This window comes from Scyliorhinus torazame, chromosome 2 (genome assembly GCF_047496885.1).
Source record: "Scyliorhinus torazame isolate Kashiwa2021f chromosome 2, sScyTor2.1, whole genome shotgun sequence".
NCBI classification, from domain to species: Eukaryota; Metazoa; Chordata; class Chondrichthyes; order Carcharhiniformes; family Scyliorhinidae; genus Scyliorhinus; species Scyliorhinus torazame.
The window spans coordinates 245221794-245242710 of record NC_092708.1 but is presented as its reverse complement, the minus strand read 5'-3'; positions in this window follow the sequence as shown (position 1 = coordinate 245242710).

Sequence of the window (20917 nt, the reverse complement as noted above, 5' to 3'; positions counted from 1 at the left end):
CGCACATGGCTGGGGGTCCCAAGATGGCGGCGGGGGTGGACAAAATGGCCGCCCCCATGCGTCGCACAGGTGGGCGGGACCCAAAATGCGGGTCGCACATGGGGCGCTGGGGGGGTTGAGGAGCGTTTGAAACGTGCAGGGCTCCTTCTTCTCCGGGGACAGCGGTGGCCGGGACACAAAATTGCTGCGCCTGCGGGTCGCACATGGGGCGCTTCGGGGGTTGGGGAACGTTTGAAACGCGCAGGACTCCTTCTTCTTCGGGGACAGCGGCGACCCCCCCGGGACCGGCACACAGCCGCGAAATGGCCCTTTTTCCCGCAGCTCTTGCAAATCGCTGCGCGGGCCGGGCAGCGCTGCCGGGGGTGTTTCGCCTGGCCGCAGAAATAGCAGCAGGCTCCCCCGGGACGACTTGGCGTCTGAACCGCGCAAGCCTGTGGGGGGGTGGGGGGGGGGTTTGTCGCGACGGGGGTCCACGGAGCCCAAGGGGCTGCCGCGCGGTCAGGGCCATAGGCGCGGGCGTTTCGCGCGGCCACATCTAGGGAGGCTGCAAGGGCCCGTGCCTCTGAGAGTCCTAGCGACTCTTTTTCTAAAAGTCTTTGGCGGATTTGGGGAGAGTTCATACCTGCCACAAAAGCATCGCGAATTAACATGTCCGTGTGTTCAATCGCGTTTACCGGCGGGCAGCTACAGGCCCGTCCCAAAATTAGCAGCGCGGCATAGAATTCGTCTAGCGATTCTCCGGGACTTTGCCATCTCATTGCGAGTTGGTAGCGTGCGTAGATCTGGTTCACTGGGCGAACATAGATGCTCTTTAGTGCTGCGAACACCGTCTGGAAATCCTCTGCATCTTCTATGAGGGAAAATTTCCGGGCTTACCCTCGAGTGCAGGACCTGTAGTTTCTGGTCTTCTGTGACCCGGCCGGGGGCCGTTCTGAGGTAGGCTTCGAAACAAGTCTGCCAGTGTTTAAAAACTGCTGCTGAGTTCACTGCGTGGGGGCTGATGCTCAGGCATTCCGGGACGATCCTGAGCTCCATAGTCCTTTAAGCACGCTTAATAAATTGTAGCGCACAAAGACTCACGAGAGACGAATAGAGATGAAGTCGATGAGGCTTTATTAAGCGTGACTTGTTCCCCGCAGTTCAGCAACAGACTGGCCTGCGGGGGAGAACTCCTGGTTCTTATACTCCGCCTTCAGGGCGGAGCTCGAGATCAACAGCCAACCAGGACCCGGGATCTGTCAGCCAATGACATCACGGCTTCACAGTCCCACATGACTCCTAATGCATACTACCACAGTAACCTGTTCTGGGGATAAGGAAATAAGCAAGAAAACAGACATAAATAAGCATGTGCTTTGTCTACCTTATGTGCCAATAGGCACAGGGAAGATCTAAGTCAAAGGAAGATAGTGTGAGGTGATTCCAGACCTGTGCAGCTAGAAGGCAGAGCTGAGATACCAAATGAATACCTTGCCTTCACTAAAGGGGATGCTGCCAATCTCACAATAAAATAGGAAGTTAGAGAAATATAGGATACAAATGGATAAAGAATTATTTTAGCAGTGCTCAAAATATAGAATCCTGGCTGGGATTCTCCCCTACCCGGCGAGGCGGGGGGTCCCGGCGGGATAGAGTGGCGTGAACCACTCTGGCGTCGGGCCGCCCCAAAGGTGTGGATTTCTCCGTAGCTTTAGGGGCCAAGCCCTCACCGTGAGGGGCTAGGCCCGCGCCGGAGTGGTTTCCGCTCCATCGGCTGGCATGAAAGGCCTTTGGTGCCACGCCAGCCGGGGCCGAAAAGACTTCGCCGGAGAGGGTGTCTCTTACGCGTCAGCCATCGCGGAGGCTGTGGCCGAGGCGGAGGGAATACAATGCCCCCACGGCACAGGCCCGCTCGCGGATCCATGGGCCAGGCCACCGTGGGGGCACCCCCCCGGGGCCAGATCGCACCGCGCCCCTCCCCAGGACCCCGGAGCCCGCCCGCACCGTCTAGTCCCGCCGGTAAGAGAGGTGGTTTGATTCTTGCCGGCAGGACAGGCATGACAGCAGCGGGACTTCGGCCCATTGCGGGCTGGAGAATCGCCGGGGGGGGGGGGGGGGGCCGCCGACCGGTGCGGCACGATTCCCGCCCCCGCCGAATATCCGGTGCCAGAGAATTCGGCAACCGGAGGGGACGGGATTCACGCCAGCTCCCGGCGATTTTCCAACCCGGCGGGAGGTCGGAGAATCCCACCCCCTGTCTGGATGGGAAGTAAGGGTAGAAAAACGGAAGGCTTTGGCCACAACCTTCTAAACCTCTTGTATATAAATGGTCCCAGAGGACTGGAGGATTGCAAATGTTTACAACCCTGTTCAAGGAAGAGGATAAACTTGGTAACTGCAGGCCAGTCACCAATCACTGGGAAAAATGGGGGGGTTAATAAATGGTAGCTTGAGGTGCCGGAGCTGCTGGAGCAGAAGGAGGCTGATATTGTGGCCTTCACCTCTGATTGACCGCCGACGGATACATTTGAATTGGAGATCAGCTCACCACCGGGGGTCACGGCATAGCTGGGGGATCTGTACAATTTTCTCAGGTTGGAGAAATTCAAATTTGCCTTCAGGGGGTCAGAGGAGGGTTTTGAGGTACGGTGGAGGCCATTCATGGCTATACTTGAGGAGCTCTTTGTCGTGGGGAAGGGGAGATTAAAAGGAGAAAATGTACAGACCGTATACTTTGATTGGATGTTAAGCTTGTGTTGTTTTGTTGAATGTGTTTGGAATAAAATACCCTTTAAAAAATAAATGATAGCTAGACTCTTAAAGGGGTTGACTAACTTGATTGAATTATTTTGTGAAGTATGAATTATTTGGTGAAGTATGGGAGAAGGGTTTATGAAGAAAGTGCAGTTGATGTATGTACATGGAATTTCTAAAGGCAATTGGTAAAATTGAAACCCCTCCGATGATATAAATGTCACCATAGTCCCAGAGGACCATAGGCTGCTCTCCCCTTTGAGAGCTGACTGGTGGTGATTTAACCTAAGGGTTACCACACCTCACGTGAGGGGCAAGGGGGAGAAGGCGGGGCCTCCATGAATAACCTTAGCCGGTACGGAAAGTGAACCCACGTTGTTGGCGTTGCTTTGCATCATGAACCAGCTGTCCAACCACCACCCCCCTCTTCACCCTCCCCCCTCCCCCCCTCCCCAGAAGAATAAAGTAGCAGTGGCAAGATTGATATGAAATTGGCTCATAGAAAGCAGAGCATAGGGGTGAATGATTGTTTCACAAATTAGAGGGAAATACATGAAGTTATCGCACAGGGAGTGGCATTAACACCACTACTCTTTTTGATTTGTGACCAGGATTAATGCATGCCAACTTTATTTTAAAGTGCGCAGATGTACGAAACTCAGGTAAGTAGAAAAGAATGAGCAGGTTAGTAGCTTTTCAGGAAGTCAAAGTCTGGTGAAATTTAACATACAATGTAAAGCAACTCTGTCACCCAGCAGCTAATCTTTCAGATGCTGTACTGGGTCAAATACAGCTGGCACGAGGACAACCACGGAATGAAGAAATTATAAAGCAATCATCTAGGGACAGCTGATGATGACTATCTGCTCGACATACTGCCAGCAGCTGTTTGGTGCAGGTGTTCAAATTACTGTACCAGAATTCTGTCCAGCGCACGTCGGTTGGATGTCTATATACAAATCCAGGACCAAATGCTCAATAGTTGCTAAAAACTGGGCCAATTCGTTCTAATAGCCCATTGGATACTGGATTAGTAATCCAGAGACCCAGGGTAAATGCTCTGAGGGCCTGGGTTCGAACCACCATGGCAGATGGTGAAATTTGAATTCAATAAAAATCTGGAAGCACTTTTGTACTTACCAAGGCTCCTTTGACAGCACTTTCTAAACCTCCATCCTCGACCATGTGGAAGGACACGGGCAGTAGATGCATGGGGACACCACCACCTTTAAAAAATTCTTTCATTTTCATAGGATGTCGGCATCACTGGCAAGGCTGCCATTTTTTGCTCTTCCATTATTGCCCTTGAATTCAGTGGCTTACTAGTTCATTAAGAATCAGCCATATTGCTGGAGGGCACATAGGGAAAACCAGGTAAGGTCGGCCAATTTCTGCTCCTAAAGGGACATTAGTGAACCAAATGCATTTTTTACGATAAGCATTGCCATGGTGGCCACTGACCCTAGCTTTATATTCCAGATGTATTCATTGAAGTTAAATTCCACCAGCTGCCATGATGAAATTTAAACTTACGTCTCCAGAGCGTTATCCTGAGTTTCTGGATTACTAGTCTAATGATATTTTCACTCCACCACCAAGTTCCCCTCCAAGCCACACACTATCCTGACTTGGAACTATGGGTGGGATTTTCTGCCTGTTCGCGCTGGCATGATCTTACGGTCCCACCAACACCGCATCTCAGCTGCGGGTTTTGCGGTGGTGAGGGGTGCATTCAATGGGAAACCCCGTTAACTAGGGTTGGTCCAGAAGACCCTGCCACTGGAAACTGGCAAGCCGCCCTCCACTGCTGCAGAACGCGCCACAAAATGGGGAGGAAAATCCCACCCTATATCTCTGATCTGTCACTGGGGCAACATCCTGCAACTTTCTACCAGTTCTTGGTTGTACTTACAGGCTGCAGCAGCTCAAGAGGGTGGCTCAGCACCATCTTTTCAAGGACAATTATGAATGGGCACCAAATTTGGCCTAGCCAGCGATGCCCACGTCCTGTGAAAACATACAGAAACACCACTTACCCTTGAAGTGTGTTATACTTTTGAAACCCTTTGAGAAACCCCGGGCGGGATTCTCCCAGCCCTGGGCCGGGCAGGAGAAACCCCGCGACCGGGCCATGCCGCCCTGACGCCGGCACGCGATTCACTGCAGAGCGGAGAATCGGCGTGTTTGGCGCGGAGCCGGTCGCGGGCCGCTCTACGCGGTCTCCCCACGATTCTCCAGCCCAGATGGGCCGAGCGGCCGTATAAAAAAAAACGAGTCCCGCCGGCGCCGTTCTAACCTGCTCTGAGCCGGCGGGACCTCGGCATTGAAGGGTCGGGTGCCGGCCTGTGGGGGGAGGGGGGGATGAGGGGGAGGGGCGACCTCGGGGTGGGCCTCCGATGTGGCCTGGCCCGCGATCGGGGCCCACCGATCAGCGGGCCAGCCTCTCTGGCTGGGGGCCTCCTTTCCTACGTTCCAGCCCCTGTCGACCTGCGCCATGTTGCATCGGGGCCGGCGTGTTGAAGGAGGCCACTACACATGCGCGCATTGGCGCCGTCGCCACTGCACATGCGCGGATCCCGCGGCGCACAGTTCGCGCCGGGATCGGCAGCTGGAGCAGCGCGAACCGCTCCAGTGCCATGCTGACCCCCTGTAGGTGCCAGAATTTGTCCTGGCAGCAGCCCGTTCACGTCTTCGTAAAATGCGACGGCGTTTATGATGGCGTGGACGCTCTGCCGCGGGATTAGAGAATCCCGCCCCAGATGTCAATATTTTTATTCTATTGAAGATCCCTAAACAATGTGATTAACAATGAGAAAGAACAAAGGCATAGAATGGTTTTCAAAATCAGGCATTCAGCTAAAAGTGAATGCCAGTTTATTCTTCGCTCAAATGGTAAGAAATAGAAATGTCGTAGTCTTTTAGGTATTGCCAGCGCAACATGTCAGCACAAAAGGAGCTGCTACTGGTGACAATCTGACAGTACCCACACAACCCAATCATAGTAGTAAAGTAAATTTATCCATCAGACTTAGGCTCAGCATTGTTTTTAAATTCCCAGGAGTTTGTTGCGGTTCTTCCAGTGCCTTGTTAAACACCTGCTGTTGGTACATAGTTACTGCCCCCACATCGGGTCATTTTCCTATCATTCTTTCATAATTGCCAAATGGTTTCCCAGATGCATTTGCATGCCGTTGGTGGCTGCGACGTACATTCTTCTTTAAACTGCAGTATTTATCTGAATACAAATCCTCTCAGGCTCATTGCTGTGTAGGAAGGAAAACACAAGATCTAATGCTCATTGTAGTGAACTAGTTTTCTATAGATGTGAATATTAATTATGGGGCATATACTGTATCAGTGAAATATAATTCAGGGGAGGCACGGAGGCACAGGGGTTAGCACTGCTACTCCACATCACCGAAGACCTGGGTTCGATCCCAGCCCTGGATTACTGTCAGTGTGGAGTTTGCACATTCTCCCCGTGTCTGCATGGGTCTCGCCCCCCCAACCCAAAAAGATGTGCAGGGTAGGTGGATTGGCATGCTAAATTGTCCCTTAATTGCCCCTTAATTGGAAAAAGAAGAATTGTGTACTCTAAATTTAAACCAAAATAAAATAAAAGATAATTCACATAATGACTGGAATTCTACAGCCGTCACGATTTTACATAGCAGCACATAACATAATGGTTAGGATCTTAGTCCCGGCACGGTGTGTCTCACCCTGGCAGATGTGGTGGTCCATTTAAATTGCTGTTTACTTCGGTGGGACTTGGGTGGGAGGGACCATAGAAAGTCCTGGCCAATGACCTGGATTTATCTTTCTCAACAGCAATGTGATTGATATTGGGAGAAATTAGGATCCGATATTGAACACCAAATGGGAAGGCAGTGAATATGTCTCAGGTTTGTTCACGTGCTGCTTGTAAGGTGCACTTAGGAGGTTTGTGAGTTGCACAGGTTGGCTTTGTAATTTTGTGTTTTACTATTCTACAGGATTGGGAGAAATGTTCAAGAATAAGAGCATTAGGGATATGTATGTACTGTTGCCTGATGTGGTCTATCAAGCTACAACATATGAGACATTTTAGTCCAGTGTCTCAGACTGTAACATCAGCTTGATTCTGTTGTTGCCAGGGCAGACCTATTTATTGGGACTTCACTTAGTAAACATTTTTTCTTGATTTAGGCCATCCTCATCTTTATCAGGAGTAGACTGTGATTTCACATTCTGTCAAGGGTTTGAGCACATAAGCTAGGCAACCTCCTGGTTTTGAGAGAGTGCTGCGTTGCTATTCCTTGGGTGAGATGTTGGATCAGGTTCCATCTGTTTCAGAGGGGTCTTGAGGTTTATCCTGGCTGAGGTCCCTCTGCCAACCAACCCCATCAACAGAGATTAATAATAATAATAATAATAATAATCTTTATTGTCACAAGTAGGCTTCCATTAACACTGCAATGAAGTTACTGTGAAAAGCCCCTGGTCACCACATCCCGGTGCCTGTTCAGGTACACAGAGGGAGAATTCAGAATCTAACAGCACATCTTTCGGGACTTGCGGGAGGAAACCGGAGCACCCGGAGGAAACCCACGCAGACATAGGGAGAACGTGCAGACTCCACACAGACAGTGACCCAAGCCGGGAATTGAACCTGGGACCCTGGCGCTGTGAAACAGCCGTGCTAACCACTGTGCTACCGGGCCGCCCACAACAGGCCACCCATCCCATTGATATTGTAGAAAATGGCTGTGAACACATTTGGCTGCCACATTTCATCATATAAATGTTTATTAACATTTGGACCTTTGAGAGTCAGATTAAGATGATGCAGGGATTTTGTTTCCCCTGAAGCACCAATGAAATCAATGTCGATGCTCCCAATCTCTTTGCCTAGTTCTGGGGCTCATAGTGACATTCCCTGATTCTGTGTTTATGTAAGCTCGGCTCTGCCAACATGAAAACAGCCAAACAGTGGCCATGCAGCTGCTTCGACCGATGGTGACATTGGTCATTGTTCAGTTGGCAGGAGCAGCACATTCAAATTCTTCTCAGTTTACAGAATGGGATAACTTCTCAACTTAATTCAGGAGGCTAATTAATATTTTGCTCCTATATAGTTCCAAGTCTCCATAAATTAAATCAATTGTTACCCAGGCAAACATCCATTTAACTCCTGACATCATTGTATTCTCTCCCCCATTTCCTACCCTTTCTGATGTTCTCCTTTTATGATCATTTTTACTGGACATTGGCAATTTGATGGTGACCTAACCAATAGCCAATTTTCAGGCACATTGGCAAGCGATGTAGCCAAGGAGGTGCATGGTTGAGTCCAATCTCCTTTTGACTTTTGTTTACATTGGGCTGACCTCTTTGGTTAAGCTTCAGGAATCAATTGCCAATGCCCCAAATTCGTTGCACCATGGTTGGCTCTGCTGCAAATGGGAGGAGTGAAAATTGAATAAATGCAATCTTTGTAGGGGATTAAACTATAAGGGGAATAGATTGGTGTTTCTTTGGCCTCAAATGAGACTCCAGAATTGCATGTTGCCTCCCAGGTGCTACGGTCAAGGATGTCTCACAGGACACTCTGGAGGGGGAGGATGAACAGCCAGTGGTCATGGTACACATTGGCACAAGCAACATAGGTTAAAAAAAGGGATGAAGTACTAAAACAGAATATAGGGAGTTAGGAAGTAAGTTGAAAAGTAGGACCTCAAAGGTAGTGATCTCTGGATTATTAACAGTGCCACGTGCTAGTCAGAGCTGAAATAACAGATTATATCAGATGAATATGTGGCTGAAGAGGTGGTGTGAGGGGGAAGGTTAAAGATTCCTAGGACATTAGGACCAGTTAGGGGGAGGTGGGATCAGTACAAACTGGATGGGTTACACCTGGGCAGGACCAGGATTGATGTCATAGGGGTAGTATTTGCTAGAGTGGTTCAGGAGGGTTTAAACCAAAATGGCAGGGGGATGGGAACCTATGAGTCAGGAGGAGGAAACACGGCCAAGAACAAAATGCAGATAGGGGAATTAAAAAAGTAACAAGCAGAGAAACCAAGGGTCAGAATCAAACAAGTGTCATGTGAGAGTACCCTTTAAGAAATGGGTGTTTAGGAAATGTACCTTTAAGAAATGGAGCTGCTCATGTTACTGGAGTAATGTTAGAGTGTGGGTGGAGCTGAGATCTACTTCTGCTTTTTAGTTTCAGTTTGAGAAAGAGCTTGGGTGTGTCTGTGTTTTCAGTGAGCTGCACTGCTGTGATCTCTGCCATCCAAAGACTATTTATGGATCATTTGGGTGAACTCAGAATTGTAACAGGTCTCAGTATTAAATGTAAACCTAATGCGCTCCTGTTTGAAGGTTTGTTAAGTCTTTTGGGTGTAAAAGGACAGCATACAGGTTACTTAGTGTTGTATTCTTTGGGGGGGGGTGTATTTGATTTACTGGTTGCTAAGATATTCACTGTTTGTTTTAAAAAGGTTAACTTGAGTTCATAGAATAAACATTGTTTTGTTTTAAAAACCACTGGTCCATTTTCTGCTATACCATACCTGTAGAGTGCGCCGTGTGCTCCCCATACCACAATCTATTAAAAGTTGTGGGTCAGGTGAACTCCATAATACACTTTGGAATTCTCTCAACCCTGGCCCATAACACAAGGCAACAGTGAAAAATAAAGGGAATGGGACAAGGAATGTTAAAAAGGTAAGCCGGCTTTGTGCCTTAAGCACGGAGCATTCACAATAAAGTGGATGAATTAATTGAGGAAAATAAACATAAATGGGTATGATATAGTCAGGATTACGGAGACATGACAGCAGGGTGACCAGGGTTGGGAATTGAACATCCAGGAATATGGATGTATTTAGGAAGGGCAGACATAAAGGAAAAGGCAGTAGGGTGGCATTACTAGTTAAAAAGGAAATTAACAGAATAATGAGGAAGGATATTAGCTCCGACGATGTGGAATCTATATGGATAGAGCTGGAAACCACCAAGGGACAAAAATCATTAGTAGGGGTTATATTTGGACCGCCAAGCTGCAGTGGTGATGTTCGGAATGGCATTAAACTGAGAATTAGGGAAGCATCTGATAAAGAAACATCTGTAATTATGGGTGACTTCAATCTGTACATAGATTGAACCAATCAAATTTGTAAAAATATCATAGAGGAGGAATTCCAGGAGTATGTACAGGATGGTTTTTTGACCAATATGTTGATGAACCTCAAGAGAACAGGCCACCCTAGACTGGGTACCATGTAATGAGAATGGAATCATTGACAATCTAGCTGTGGAAGACCTTTCAGGGATGAATGACCATACTATGATAGAATTCTTCATCAAGATGGAAAGTGACGTAGTTGATTCTGAGACTAGGTCCTGAATCTACATATAGGAAACTACAATGACATGAGGCGCGAGTTGGCTATGATGGATTGAGGAATGTTACTTAAAGGGATGGTGGTGGATAGGTGATGACAAACATTCAAAGAGCGCATGGATGAACTGTAAGAATTGATCATTCCTGTCTGGCGCAAAAAGAAAACGGGAAAGATGGCCAAACCATGGCTTACGAGGGAAATTGGAGATAGTTTAAGATCCATGGAAGAAGCATACACATTGGCCAGAGATAATAGCAGACCTGGAGATTGGGAGCAGTTTAGAATTCAACAAAAGAGGAAATAAGGAATGACTAAGAAGGGGAAAAAGAGTACGAGAGTAAGCTTGCAGGGAACATCAACATTTCCTGTAAAAGCGTTTATCGGTCTGTGAAGAGAAAAGATTTTTGAAGACAAATGATAGTCCCTTACAGGCAGAAATAGGAGAATTTATAATAGGGAACAAAGAAATGACTGACTAACTAAATATATACTTTGGTTCTGTCTTCATAAATAAAATACCAGAAATATTGTGGAACATAGGGTCTAGTGAGAGGGAGGAACTAAAGGAAATCAGCATTAGTAGGGAAATGATGTTGGGAAAATTGATTGGATTGATGGCTGATAAATCCCCAGGACCTGATCATTTACATCCCAGAGTACTTAAGGAAGGGACCTTAAAGTAGTGGATGCATTGGTGATTACCTTTCAGGATTCTATGGACACTGGAATAGTTCGTACAGATTACAGGGTGGCTAATGTAACCCTACTATTTAACAAGGGAGGTGGAGTTAACAGGAAATTATGGACCAGTCAACCTGATGGGGCAAGTATTAAGTCCATTATAAAAGATTTAAATACAGAGCACTTGGAAATTAATGGTAGGATCGGACAGAATCGGCATTTATGAAAGGGAAATCATGCTTGACAAATCTACTGGAATTCTTTGAGGATGTAACTAGTAGAATTGACAAGGGGGAGCCAGTGGATGTGGTTTATTTGGACTTTCAGAAGGCTTTCGACAAAGACCCATATAAGAGATTAGCGTGAAAAATTAAAGCGCATGAGATTGGGGTAGTGCATTGAGATAGATAGAAAAACTGGTTGACAGATAGGAAATCATAGAATTTACAGTGCAGAAAGAGACCATTCGGCCCATCGATTCTGCACCGGCCCTGACAAAGAGCACCCTACTCAAGCCCATGTCTCTACCCTATCCCCGTAACCCGTAACCGTAACCCAGTAACCCCCACTTAACCTTTTTGGACACTAAGGGCAAATTAGCATGGCCAATCCATTTAACCCGTACATCTTTGGACTGTGGGAGGAAACCAGAGCACCCGGAGGAAACCCATGCACACACGGGGAGAACGTGCAGACTCCGCACAGACAGTGACCCAGCAGGGAATCGAACCTGGGACCCTGGATCTGTGAAGCAACTATACTAACCACTGTGCTACTGTGCTGCCCATTAAACGATATAAACGATAGGAATAAATGGGTATTTTTCCAAATGCCAGGCAGTGACTAGTGGGGTACCGCAGGGATCAGTGTTAGAATCCCAGCTATTAACAATATATATTAATGATCTAGATGGGACCTAAATGTAATATCTCCAAATTTGCAGATGACACAAAGTTGAGTGGTACAGTGAGCTGTGAGGAGAATGCAGAAATATCTCAGTGTGATTTGGAGAAGTCGAATGAGTGGGCAAATGCATGGTAGATGCCGTACAACATGGATAAATGTGAGCTTATCCACTTTGTTAGCAAAAACAGGAAGGCGGATTATTATCTGCATGGCTATAGTTTGGGAGAGAGGGGTGTGCAACGAGACCAAGGTATCCTTGTACACCAGTCTCTGAAAGTAAGCATGAAGGTGGTAAAGAAGGCCTTCCTCGGGAAAGGATTTGAATACAGGAGCAGCGTGTCTTGCTGCAATTATACAGGGCCTTGGTGATACCACAGCTGGAATATTGTGTGAAGTTTCGGTCTCCTTGGCCTGGATTTTCCGCCGGTCGCCACCGGTAGCGGATCCCCAATGTGGCGGAGAATTGAAAAATCAGGTTCAGTACTGGGCGAGGTTCACGTCTGCGTGCCAGCGGGAGGATATCTGAATACAAATGGGTTTTGATGACAATTGCAGGAATGTCGCTGACAATCCCTCCTGAAATTCCATACTCTGCCTTTGCATCTCTAGCAGCTGGGGGAGGAAATTGTCCAGAGGCACGGCACCTGCAGGGGCACAACTGGGTCCTGGGATCCAGTAGACCTCTGACTGCAGATCCCTGGGACGTCCCTAACTTCACCTACTGTGCGTCTGGAGGCAGCTGCTCACCAGATAGTGACCCAGAATTCTGTTTGCTAAGACTGCCCTCCGAAGTGATTGTCTCTGCGATGGTGGATGGTGCGGGTGATAGCTGTGACGCATCTTCAGTGTCCTCTTTGGAGATTTCCTCCGTGGTGCGATAGAGGGTGGAAGTGTGGTGCTATACTAATAGAAGGCCTGGTCTTATCAGCTGACATACCTGCAAGGTAAGGGACATGGTTTTAATAAATGGCAAGGTCAAGGGTTTGGGCACTTATCAACTCGCTTGAGAGAGGTCACCTGGATGAGAATATAGTGGCTCCTCACTTCCCTGCCACATACCAACCTCGCTGTCGATGCAGGCCCATTCCTGGCCTTCCCCTGTGAGCTCCATTGCCCTTTCCTCGAAGGGAGTCAAAAAGCACACCTTGGGCGGATGGTGGCGCAGTGGTTAGCACCCCTGCCTCACCACGCTGAGGAGCCGGGTTCAATCCCGGCCCCGGGTTACTGTCCATGTGGAGTTTGCACATTCTCCTCTTGTCTGCATGGGTCTCATCTCCACCACCCAAAGATGTGCAGGTAGGTGAACTGGCCATGCTAAATTGCCCCTTAATTAGAAACAAAATGAATTGGGTACTCTTAATTCATTAAAAGAAAGCACAGCTCAGGCATGCCCCTGTCCGTCTTCTCCCTCTCATGCCAGTTATGGGCTATCTGCTCCTGCATGAAACCAAAGAGTACACTGTGAGCCAGATGCCTGGGTCAGAGGTCGAGACTGGCATGTGTGGGCACCATGCCTAGGCAAAAAGGGTTTCTGAAGAGAAGTGCCTGAGGTGGGGCGGGAGGGGGGCGGGAGGCAGTTTTGTGGAGGATGATGCTAGGACGTTGCATGCTGAGAACCTGCGAGGCGGCAGCAAGTGGGTTAGCGGTGACAATCTCGGGGGTACTATCAGCACAGTTGCTTCATAGCTCCAGGGTCCCAGGTTCGATTCCCAGCTTGGTTCACTGTCTGTGCACTTTCTCCCCATTTCTGCATGGGCTTCCTCCAGGCGCTCCGGTTTCCTCCCACAAGTCCCGAAAGACGTGCTGTTAGGTGAATTGGACATTCTGAATTCTCCCTCTGTGTTCCCGAGCAGGTGCTGGAATGTGGCGACTAGGGGCTTTTCACAGTAACTTCATTGCAGTGTTAATGTAAGCCTACATTTGACAATAAAGATTTTTAAATATATATATTTTTCTGTACATGCCTGCCTTATATTTTGTGATTTAAAACCAGTCAAATAAATCCTGTTATGGTGAGGGGGTGTTTAGAGTGGTTCTTGCTTACATCTTTGTGTGTTATTCCCTGGGGTATTCAACAATGTTAACCTGTTTGCTGCAGGATTCTAAGCAACACAATACTCTAAGCCTGTCTCGTTGTATCAATCACGAGGTATAGGAGTGATCTAACTGTGGTGTTAGAAATGATTAAGGGATTTGTTGGAGTTCACAGACCCAGGAGATGCCATTCGATGTTCAATTAGGTAGCAACTAATCTGTACATTAACTCCATTTATCCAGCTTGGCTCCATAATCTTTAATACCCTTGCTTAAGAAAACTCTTTATAAAGTTCTGTTTTTAAATTTCCAATTAGCCTAGCTTCAACGGATATCAGGAAGAGTTCAAGGGCTGAATTCTCCAGTTCCCCAGCCACGTGGTTCTTGGCGGCACGCCTTTCGCTGGCAGCGGAATTCTCTCCTCCTGCTGCATGTCAATGGGATTTCCATTTGAAGCTTCCCTGCATCACCAGGAAACCCACGGGCGGGGATGCGCTGCCAGTGGGAAAAGAGAATCCCAATGGTTGGAGAATTCCAGCCCAGGATTTTCATTACCCTCAAATGAGGAAATGTCTTCTGACATCACCCCTGAACAACATAGCTGTCATTTTATTGTTCTACCGCTTTGCTCTGGACTCCTCTTCCAACAGAAATCGTTTCTCCCGATTGAATCCTGTAATTATCTTAATTAGATCATTACCTCAAATGGATCAGCCCTAATCCTCTATATTCAAGTGAATACAAGCTCAATCTTTGCAATGCGTCTTCATAACTCAACTCCTTTAGTCACAGTATTATTCTGGCGAATTTACACTGCACTCTTGCAAGACTAGCATATCGTTCCTGGGGCTTGGTGTTCAGTGCTAAATGAAGTACTGCAGATGGGGTTGTGGTACTGAGGACAGTACTGGGACAGGCTGACAGAGGGAAAAGACATATAGGCCGAAAACAGGATGTGGTGAATGTATTCACCATAGTATAAAATGTCTCTTTAGTACTGTGGCCTATGGCCAGGAAATGGTAATACGATCTACCCTGTCTGTATAGTACTGTGGCCTATGACCAGGAAATAGTAATACGATCTACCACCATGTACAGTACAGGAGCCCCGGTGAGCTCCACCTCTGGCTCCGCCCCCCCCTCCCGGGGCTGTATATAGACCTGGCCACCTGTGGGCAGCACTCATTGTTACTGAACTCCCAGGCAGGCAGGTTCTCGGTTAATAAAGCCTTTGTTCACTCGTTCTCACCGTCTTGCAGTGAATTGATGGTACAACAATTTATTAACCGAAGACATCACTATGGAAGCCGCTCTGAAGCCTGATTAACTCAACCTCGACGCACGAGCGACAGAAGCTAAGGAGATCTTCTCTCACTGGCTCCGCTGTTTCGAGGCCTACCTCGACTCTTCGGAAACGCCTCCCTCCGACGCTCTCAAGCTGTGCCTCCTCCACGCCCGGGTGAACCATCGAATCTCTGTGGTGATTGAGAAAGCCGACATGTACGATTCGGCTGTCGCGACGCTGAAGGAGCGTTTCATGAAGCCCGTAAACATGGTGTTCGCGCGGCAGTTTCTCACTACCCGCCATCAATGCGCCGGGGAATCGCTAGACGAGTACTTGGAGAACCTGACCCTACTCGCCAGAAACTGCAACTACCAGGATGTGAAGGCCGAGGAGTACATGAAGCTGCAGATCCGGGACACCTAAAGAACAAAGAACAAAGAAATGTACAGCACAGGAACAGGCCCTTCGGCCCTCTAAGCCCGTGCCGACCATGCTGCCCGACTAAACTACAATCTTCTACACTTCCTGGGTCCGTATCCCTCTATTCCCATCCTATTCATGTATTTGTCAAGATGCCCCTTAAATGTCACTATCGTCCCTGCTTCCACCACCTCCTCCGGTAGCGAGTTCCAGGCACCCACTACCCTCTGCGTAAAAAACTTGCCTCGTACATCTACTCTAAACCTTGCCCCTCTCACCTTAAACCTATGCCCCCTAGTAATTGACCCCTCTACCCCGGGGAAAAGCCTCTGACTATCTACTCTGTCTATGCCCCTCATAATTTTGTAGACCTCTATCAGGTCGCCCCTCAACCTCCTTCGTTCCAGTGAGAACAAACTGAGTTTATTCAACCGCTCCTCATAGCTAATGCCCTCCATATCAGGCAACATTCTGGTAAATCTCTTCTGCACCCTCTCTAAAGCCTCCACATCCTTCTGGTAGTGTGGCGACCAGAATTGAACACTATACTCCAAGTGTCGCCTAACTAAGGTTCTATACAGCTGCAACATGACTTGCCAATTCTTATACTCAATGCCCCGGCCAATGAAGGCAAGCATGCCGTATGCCTTCTTGACTACCTTCTCCACCTGTGTTGCCACTTTCAGTGACCTGTGGACCTGTACACCTAGATCTCGCTGACTGTGAATACTCTTGAGGGTTCTACCATTCACTGTATATTCCCTACCTGCATTAGACCTTCCAAAATGCATGACCTCACATTTGTCCGGATTAAACTCCATCTGCCATCTCTCCGCCCAAATCTCCAAACAATCTAAATCCTGCTGTATCTTCTGACAGTCCTCATCGCTATCCGCAATTCCACCAACCTTTGTGTCGTCTGCAAACTTACTAATCAGACCAGTTACATTTTCCTCCAAATCATTTATATATACTACAAACAGCAAAGGTCCCAGCACTGATCCCTGTGGAACACCACTGGTCACAGCCCTCCAATTAGAAAAGCATCCTTCCATTGCTACTCTCTGCCTTCTATGACCTAGCCAGTTCTGTATCCACCTTGCCAGCTCACCCCTGATCCCGTGTGACTTCACCTTTTGTACTAGCCTACGTCAGGCAGCGACTGCTGGAAAACGGGGCCTCGGACCTGCAGGACACGGTAAAATTAGCTACCTCATTAGAGGTGGCCTATCAGAGCCTCAGCGCGTTCCCCACAGACCCAGCGAACCTCTCGTGGGCACCACCGACACGGCCCTCACCAGGTCCGACTGCGTCACAGGCTTGTGCCACGCGGCTGCCCATCCAGACCGGGGGTCCGCCGTGCTACTTCTGCGGTCAAGGCCAACACCCCCGGCAACGTTGCCCAGCCCGCACCACAACATGCAGCGACTGCGGCAAAAAGCCCCGAAGTCTAAAGTGTACCAGGCCCTATCCACGGACTCACAGATCCACAGACCCCGCAATGTGGCTGCGTGTCGGCCGGGAACGTCCCCTTCAGACACGTCATCCGCCTCGTGCAACTCGTGGGGGGCGCCATCTTTCACGCAGCCCGACACGTGCGACTCATTGCGGTGGCCATCTTGGCCGCCATCTTCAAAACCGACCGACACGTGCGACCAATGGGGGCGGCCATCTTGGTCGCCATATTCAACTCAGCCCAACACGTGCGACTCGTGGGGGCCGCCATCTTGTGACTCCAATACCTCCGACCACGCAGGCTACCCACAGCTCGGCGCAGTCACCCTCGACCAGTTGCAGCCAAAGCACCTGAAAAATTCAATGATGGTCGTCCGGGTCAACGGGCACGAGACCCCCTGTCTTTCGGACTCCGGGAGCACAGAGTGCTTCGTCCACCCCGACACGGTAAGGCGCTGCTCCCTCCACATCTACCCCACGTCCCAGACAATCTCCCTTGCCTCCAGATCCCATTCGGTGCAGATCCGGGGGCACTGTGTCGCGAACCTCGCGATACAGGGCACAGAGTACACCCAATTTAAACTGTATGTCCTCCCTCACCTCTGCGCCCCCCTACTGCTTGGACTAGACTTCCAATGCAGTCACTGAAGTCTGACCCTAAAGTTCAGCGGACCCTTACCCCATCTCACGGTATGTAGCTTCGCGACCCTTAAGGTCGCCCCCCCCGCCCCCCACACTTCGCGAACCTCACCCCCGACTGTAAACCCGTCGCCACCAGAAGCAGACGGTACAGTGCACAAGACATGACTTTTATCAAGTCAGAGGTCCAGCGACTCTTGAGGGAGGGGTCATCGAGGCCAGCAACAGCCCCTGGAGGGCACAAGTGGTAGTTGTCAGGACCGGGGGAAAGAATCGGATGGTTGTGGACTACAGCCAAACCATAAACCGGTTCACGCAACTGGATGCGTACCCCCGCCCCCGCATTAAGGAGATGGTCAACAAAATCGCGCAATACTGGGTTTTCTCCACGGTAGATCTGACGTCAGCCTACCAGCAGCTCTCGATCCGCCCGGAAGATCGCCACTACACGGCTTTTGAAGCAGCCGGCCGACTCTTCCACTTCCTCAGGGTCCCTTTCGGCGTCCTAATGGGGTCTCAGTCTTCCAGAGAACGATGGACCGAATGATGGACCAGTACGGGCTGCGGGCTACATACCCGTACTTGGACGATGTCACCATCTGCGGCCATGATCAGCAGGACCACGACGCCAACCTTCAGAGGTTCGTCCAAACCGCCCAATCCCTCAACCTCACATATAACAAGGAGAAGTACGTTTTCCGCACAACCCAGCTAGCCATCCTCGGCTATGTCGTGGAAAACGGAGTCCTAGGACCCGACACGGACCGCATGCGCCCCTTCACAGAACTTCCCCTTCCCCACAAACTCAAGGTCCTCAAACGATGCCTGGGGCTATTCTCCTACTATGCCCAGTGGGTCCCTAACTATGCCGACAAAGCCCGCTCACTTATTAAAGCCACGATATTCCCCCTGATGGCTGAGGCCCGCTTGGCCTTCAGCCGCATCAAGGCCGATATCACTAAGGCCGCAATGCACGGGGTGGACAAGTCCGTCCCCTTCCAGGTAGAGAGCGATGCGTCAGACATCGCCCTGGCCACCACCCTCAACCAGGCGGGCAGGCCAGTAGCCTTCTTTTCCCGAACCCTCAACGCCTCCGAGATCCGACACTCGTCTGTCGAGAAGGAAGCTCAAGCCATCGTGGAAGCTGTGCGGCATTGGAGGCACTACCTAGCCAGTAGGAGCTTCACCCTCATCACCGACCAACGATCGGTAGCCTTTATGTTTGACAATGCACAACGGGGCAAAATTAAAAATGACAAAACCTTGAGGTGGAGAATCGAACTCTCCACCTACAATTACGATATCAAGTATCGTCCTGGGGAGCTCAGCGAGCTCTCAGATGCCCTGTCCCGCGGCACATGCGCCAGATTCAAGATGACCGACTTCAGGCTATCCACGACGATCTCTGTCACCCGGGGGTCACCCGGCCTACCCACTTTATTAAGGCCCGCAACCTGCCCTACTCCACCGAGGAGGTCAGGGCCATGACCAGGGACTGCCACGTCTGCGCAGAGTGCAAACCGCACTTCTATCGGCCAGACAAGGCTCCAGGCCCTTTGAGCGCCTCAGTATTGACTTCAAAGGGCCCCTCCCGTCCACCAACCGCAATATATACTTCCTGACCATCATTGATGAGTACTCCCACTTCCCCTTCGCTGTCCCTTGTCCCGACATGACCTCGGCCACCGTTATAAAGGCACTGCACAGCATCTTCACCCTGTTCGGTTTCCCTGCATACATCCACAGTGAACGGGGCACATCGTTTATGAGCGATGAGCTGCGTCAGTACCTGCTCAGTAAGGGCATCGCCTCAAGCAGGACTACGAGCTACAACCCGCAGGGAAACGGGCAGATGGAGAGGGAGAACGCGACGGTATGGAAGGCCGTTCTTCTTGCCCTCCGGTCTAGAAGTCTCCCGATTCCCCGCTGGCAGGAGGTCCTCCCCGACGCGCTCCACTCCATGAGGTCGCTCCTCTGCACAGCCACGAATGAAGCCTCTCACAACCGCGTGTTTGTCTTCTCTAGGAGGTCCATCTCCGGGGTCTCGCTTCCATCCTGGCTGACAACTCCGGGGCCCGTCCTTCTCCGGAAGCATACGAGGAGCCATAAGACCGACCCCCTGGTCGAGAGGGTCCAGCTGCAGCACGCCAACCCCCAATATGTCTACGTCGCGCACCAAGATGGGCGGCAAGATACGGTCTCTCTACGGGACCTGGCGCCCGCTGGTTCCCCGGCCAACGCGCCCCATCCCCCACCGCCTACAGCCACCCCCCACGCTCCTTGTGCCCCCCCTGGGGCTCCTGTACTGTCCCGTGCCTACACTGCCACCATCCACCACCCTCCTGCCTACCCCCTCCCTTCAATCGACGCCGACACGCCAGACTGAAGCTCCAGCCAACACACTCTCGGAGTCATCAACTGCAACGCCCACACCCGCCGCACCACCAGAGCTGAGGAGGTCCAAACGAGCAATCCGGCCTCCAGACAGTCTGAATATATGATGACCCCACTTCACCCCCGCCGTACTTCATTTTTTTTAACAGGGGGTGAATGTGGTGAATGTATTCACCATAGTATAAACTGTCTGTTTAGTACTGTGGCCTATGGCCAGGAAATGGTAATACGATCTACCCTGTCTGTATAGTACTGTGTGGCTTATGACCAGGAAATAGTAATACGATTTACCACCATGTATTGTACAGGAGCCCCGGTGGGCTCCGCCTCTAGCTCCGCCCAGCCCCCCCTCCCCCCGGGGCTGTATATAGACCTGGCCACCTGTGGGCGGCACTCATTGTTACTGAACTCACAGGCAGGCAAGTTCTCGGTTAATAAAGCTTTTGTTCACTTGTTCTCATCGTCTTGCAGTGAATTGATGGTAGAACACAGGACCTACAAATAAGGCCCTGGCTGGAATCGATATTGGCTGTCTGCCAGACCACTCAAGTCAACACAAAATAACACTAATGCTATCCAGAACTTTGTGATTACCAATAGGTATCACATTTACACAAAAGACAAAAGACCATGCTATAAATATATAACTAACTTCAAGACAGTAGTGACCAACTTTGCAGCAGGACGATCGATGATGGGCTAATAGTTGGTCAGACAAAAGTGTTTCAGAGGGCAATGGATCTTGATTTAATAATCCTGGCTGAACATAAGTATCCTGCATATTTCCATTAATGAGTTTAAGTCTTAATGGGACAATAGAACTCAGGCCAGGTGTGTGTATGCCAAGACACAGCACTAGTGAAACCAGAATAAAAGAAGGGACATATACATTGTCAGTGACAACCTGGGAACCTAGGAGCAACAATCCTGGAGAAGGTAGCTTGGTCTCGGAGCTCAGAGAGAAAAAAACAAAGATAGA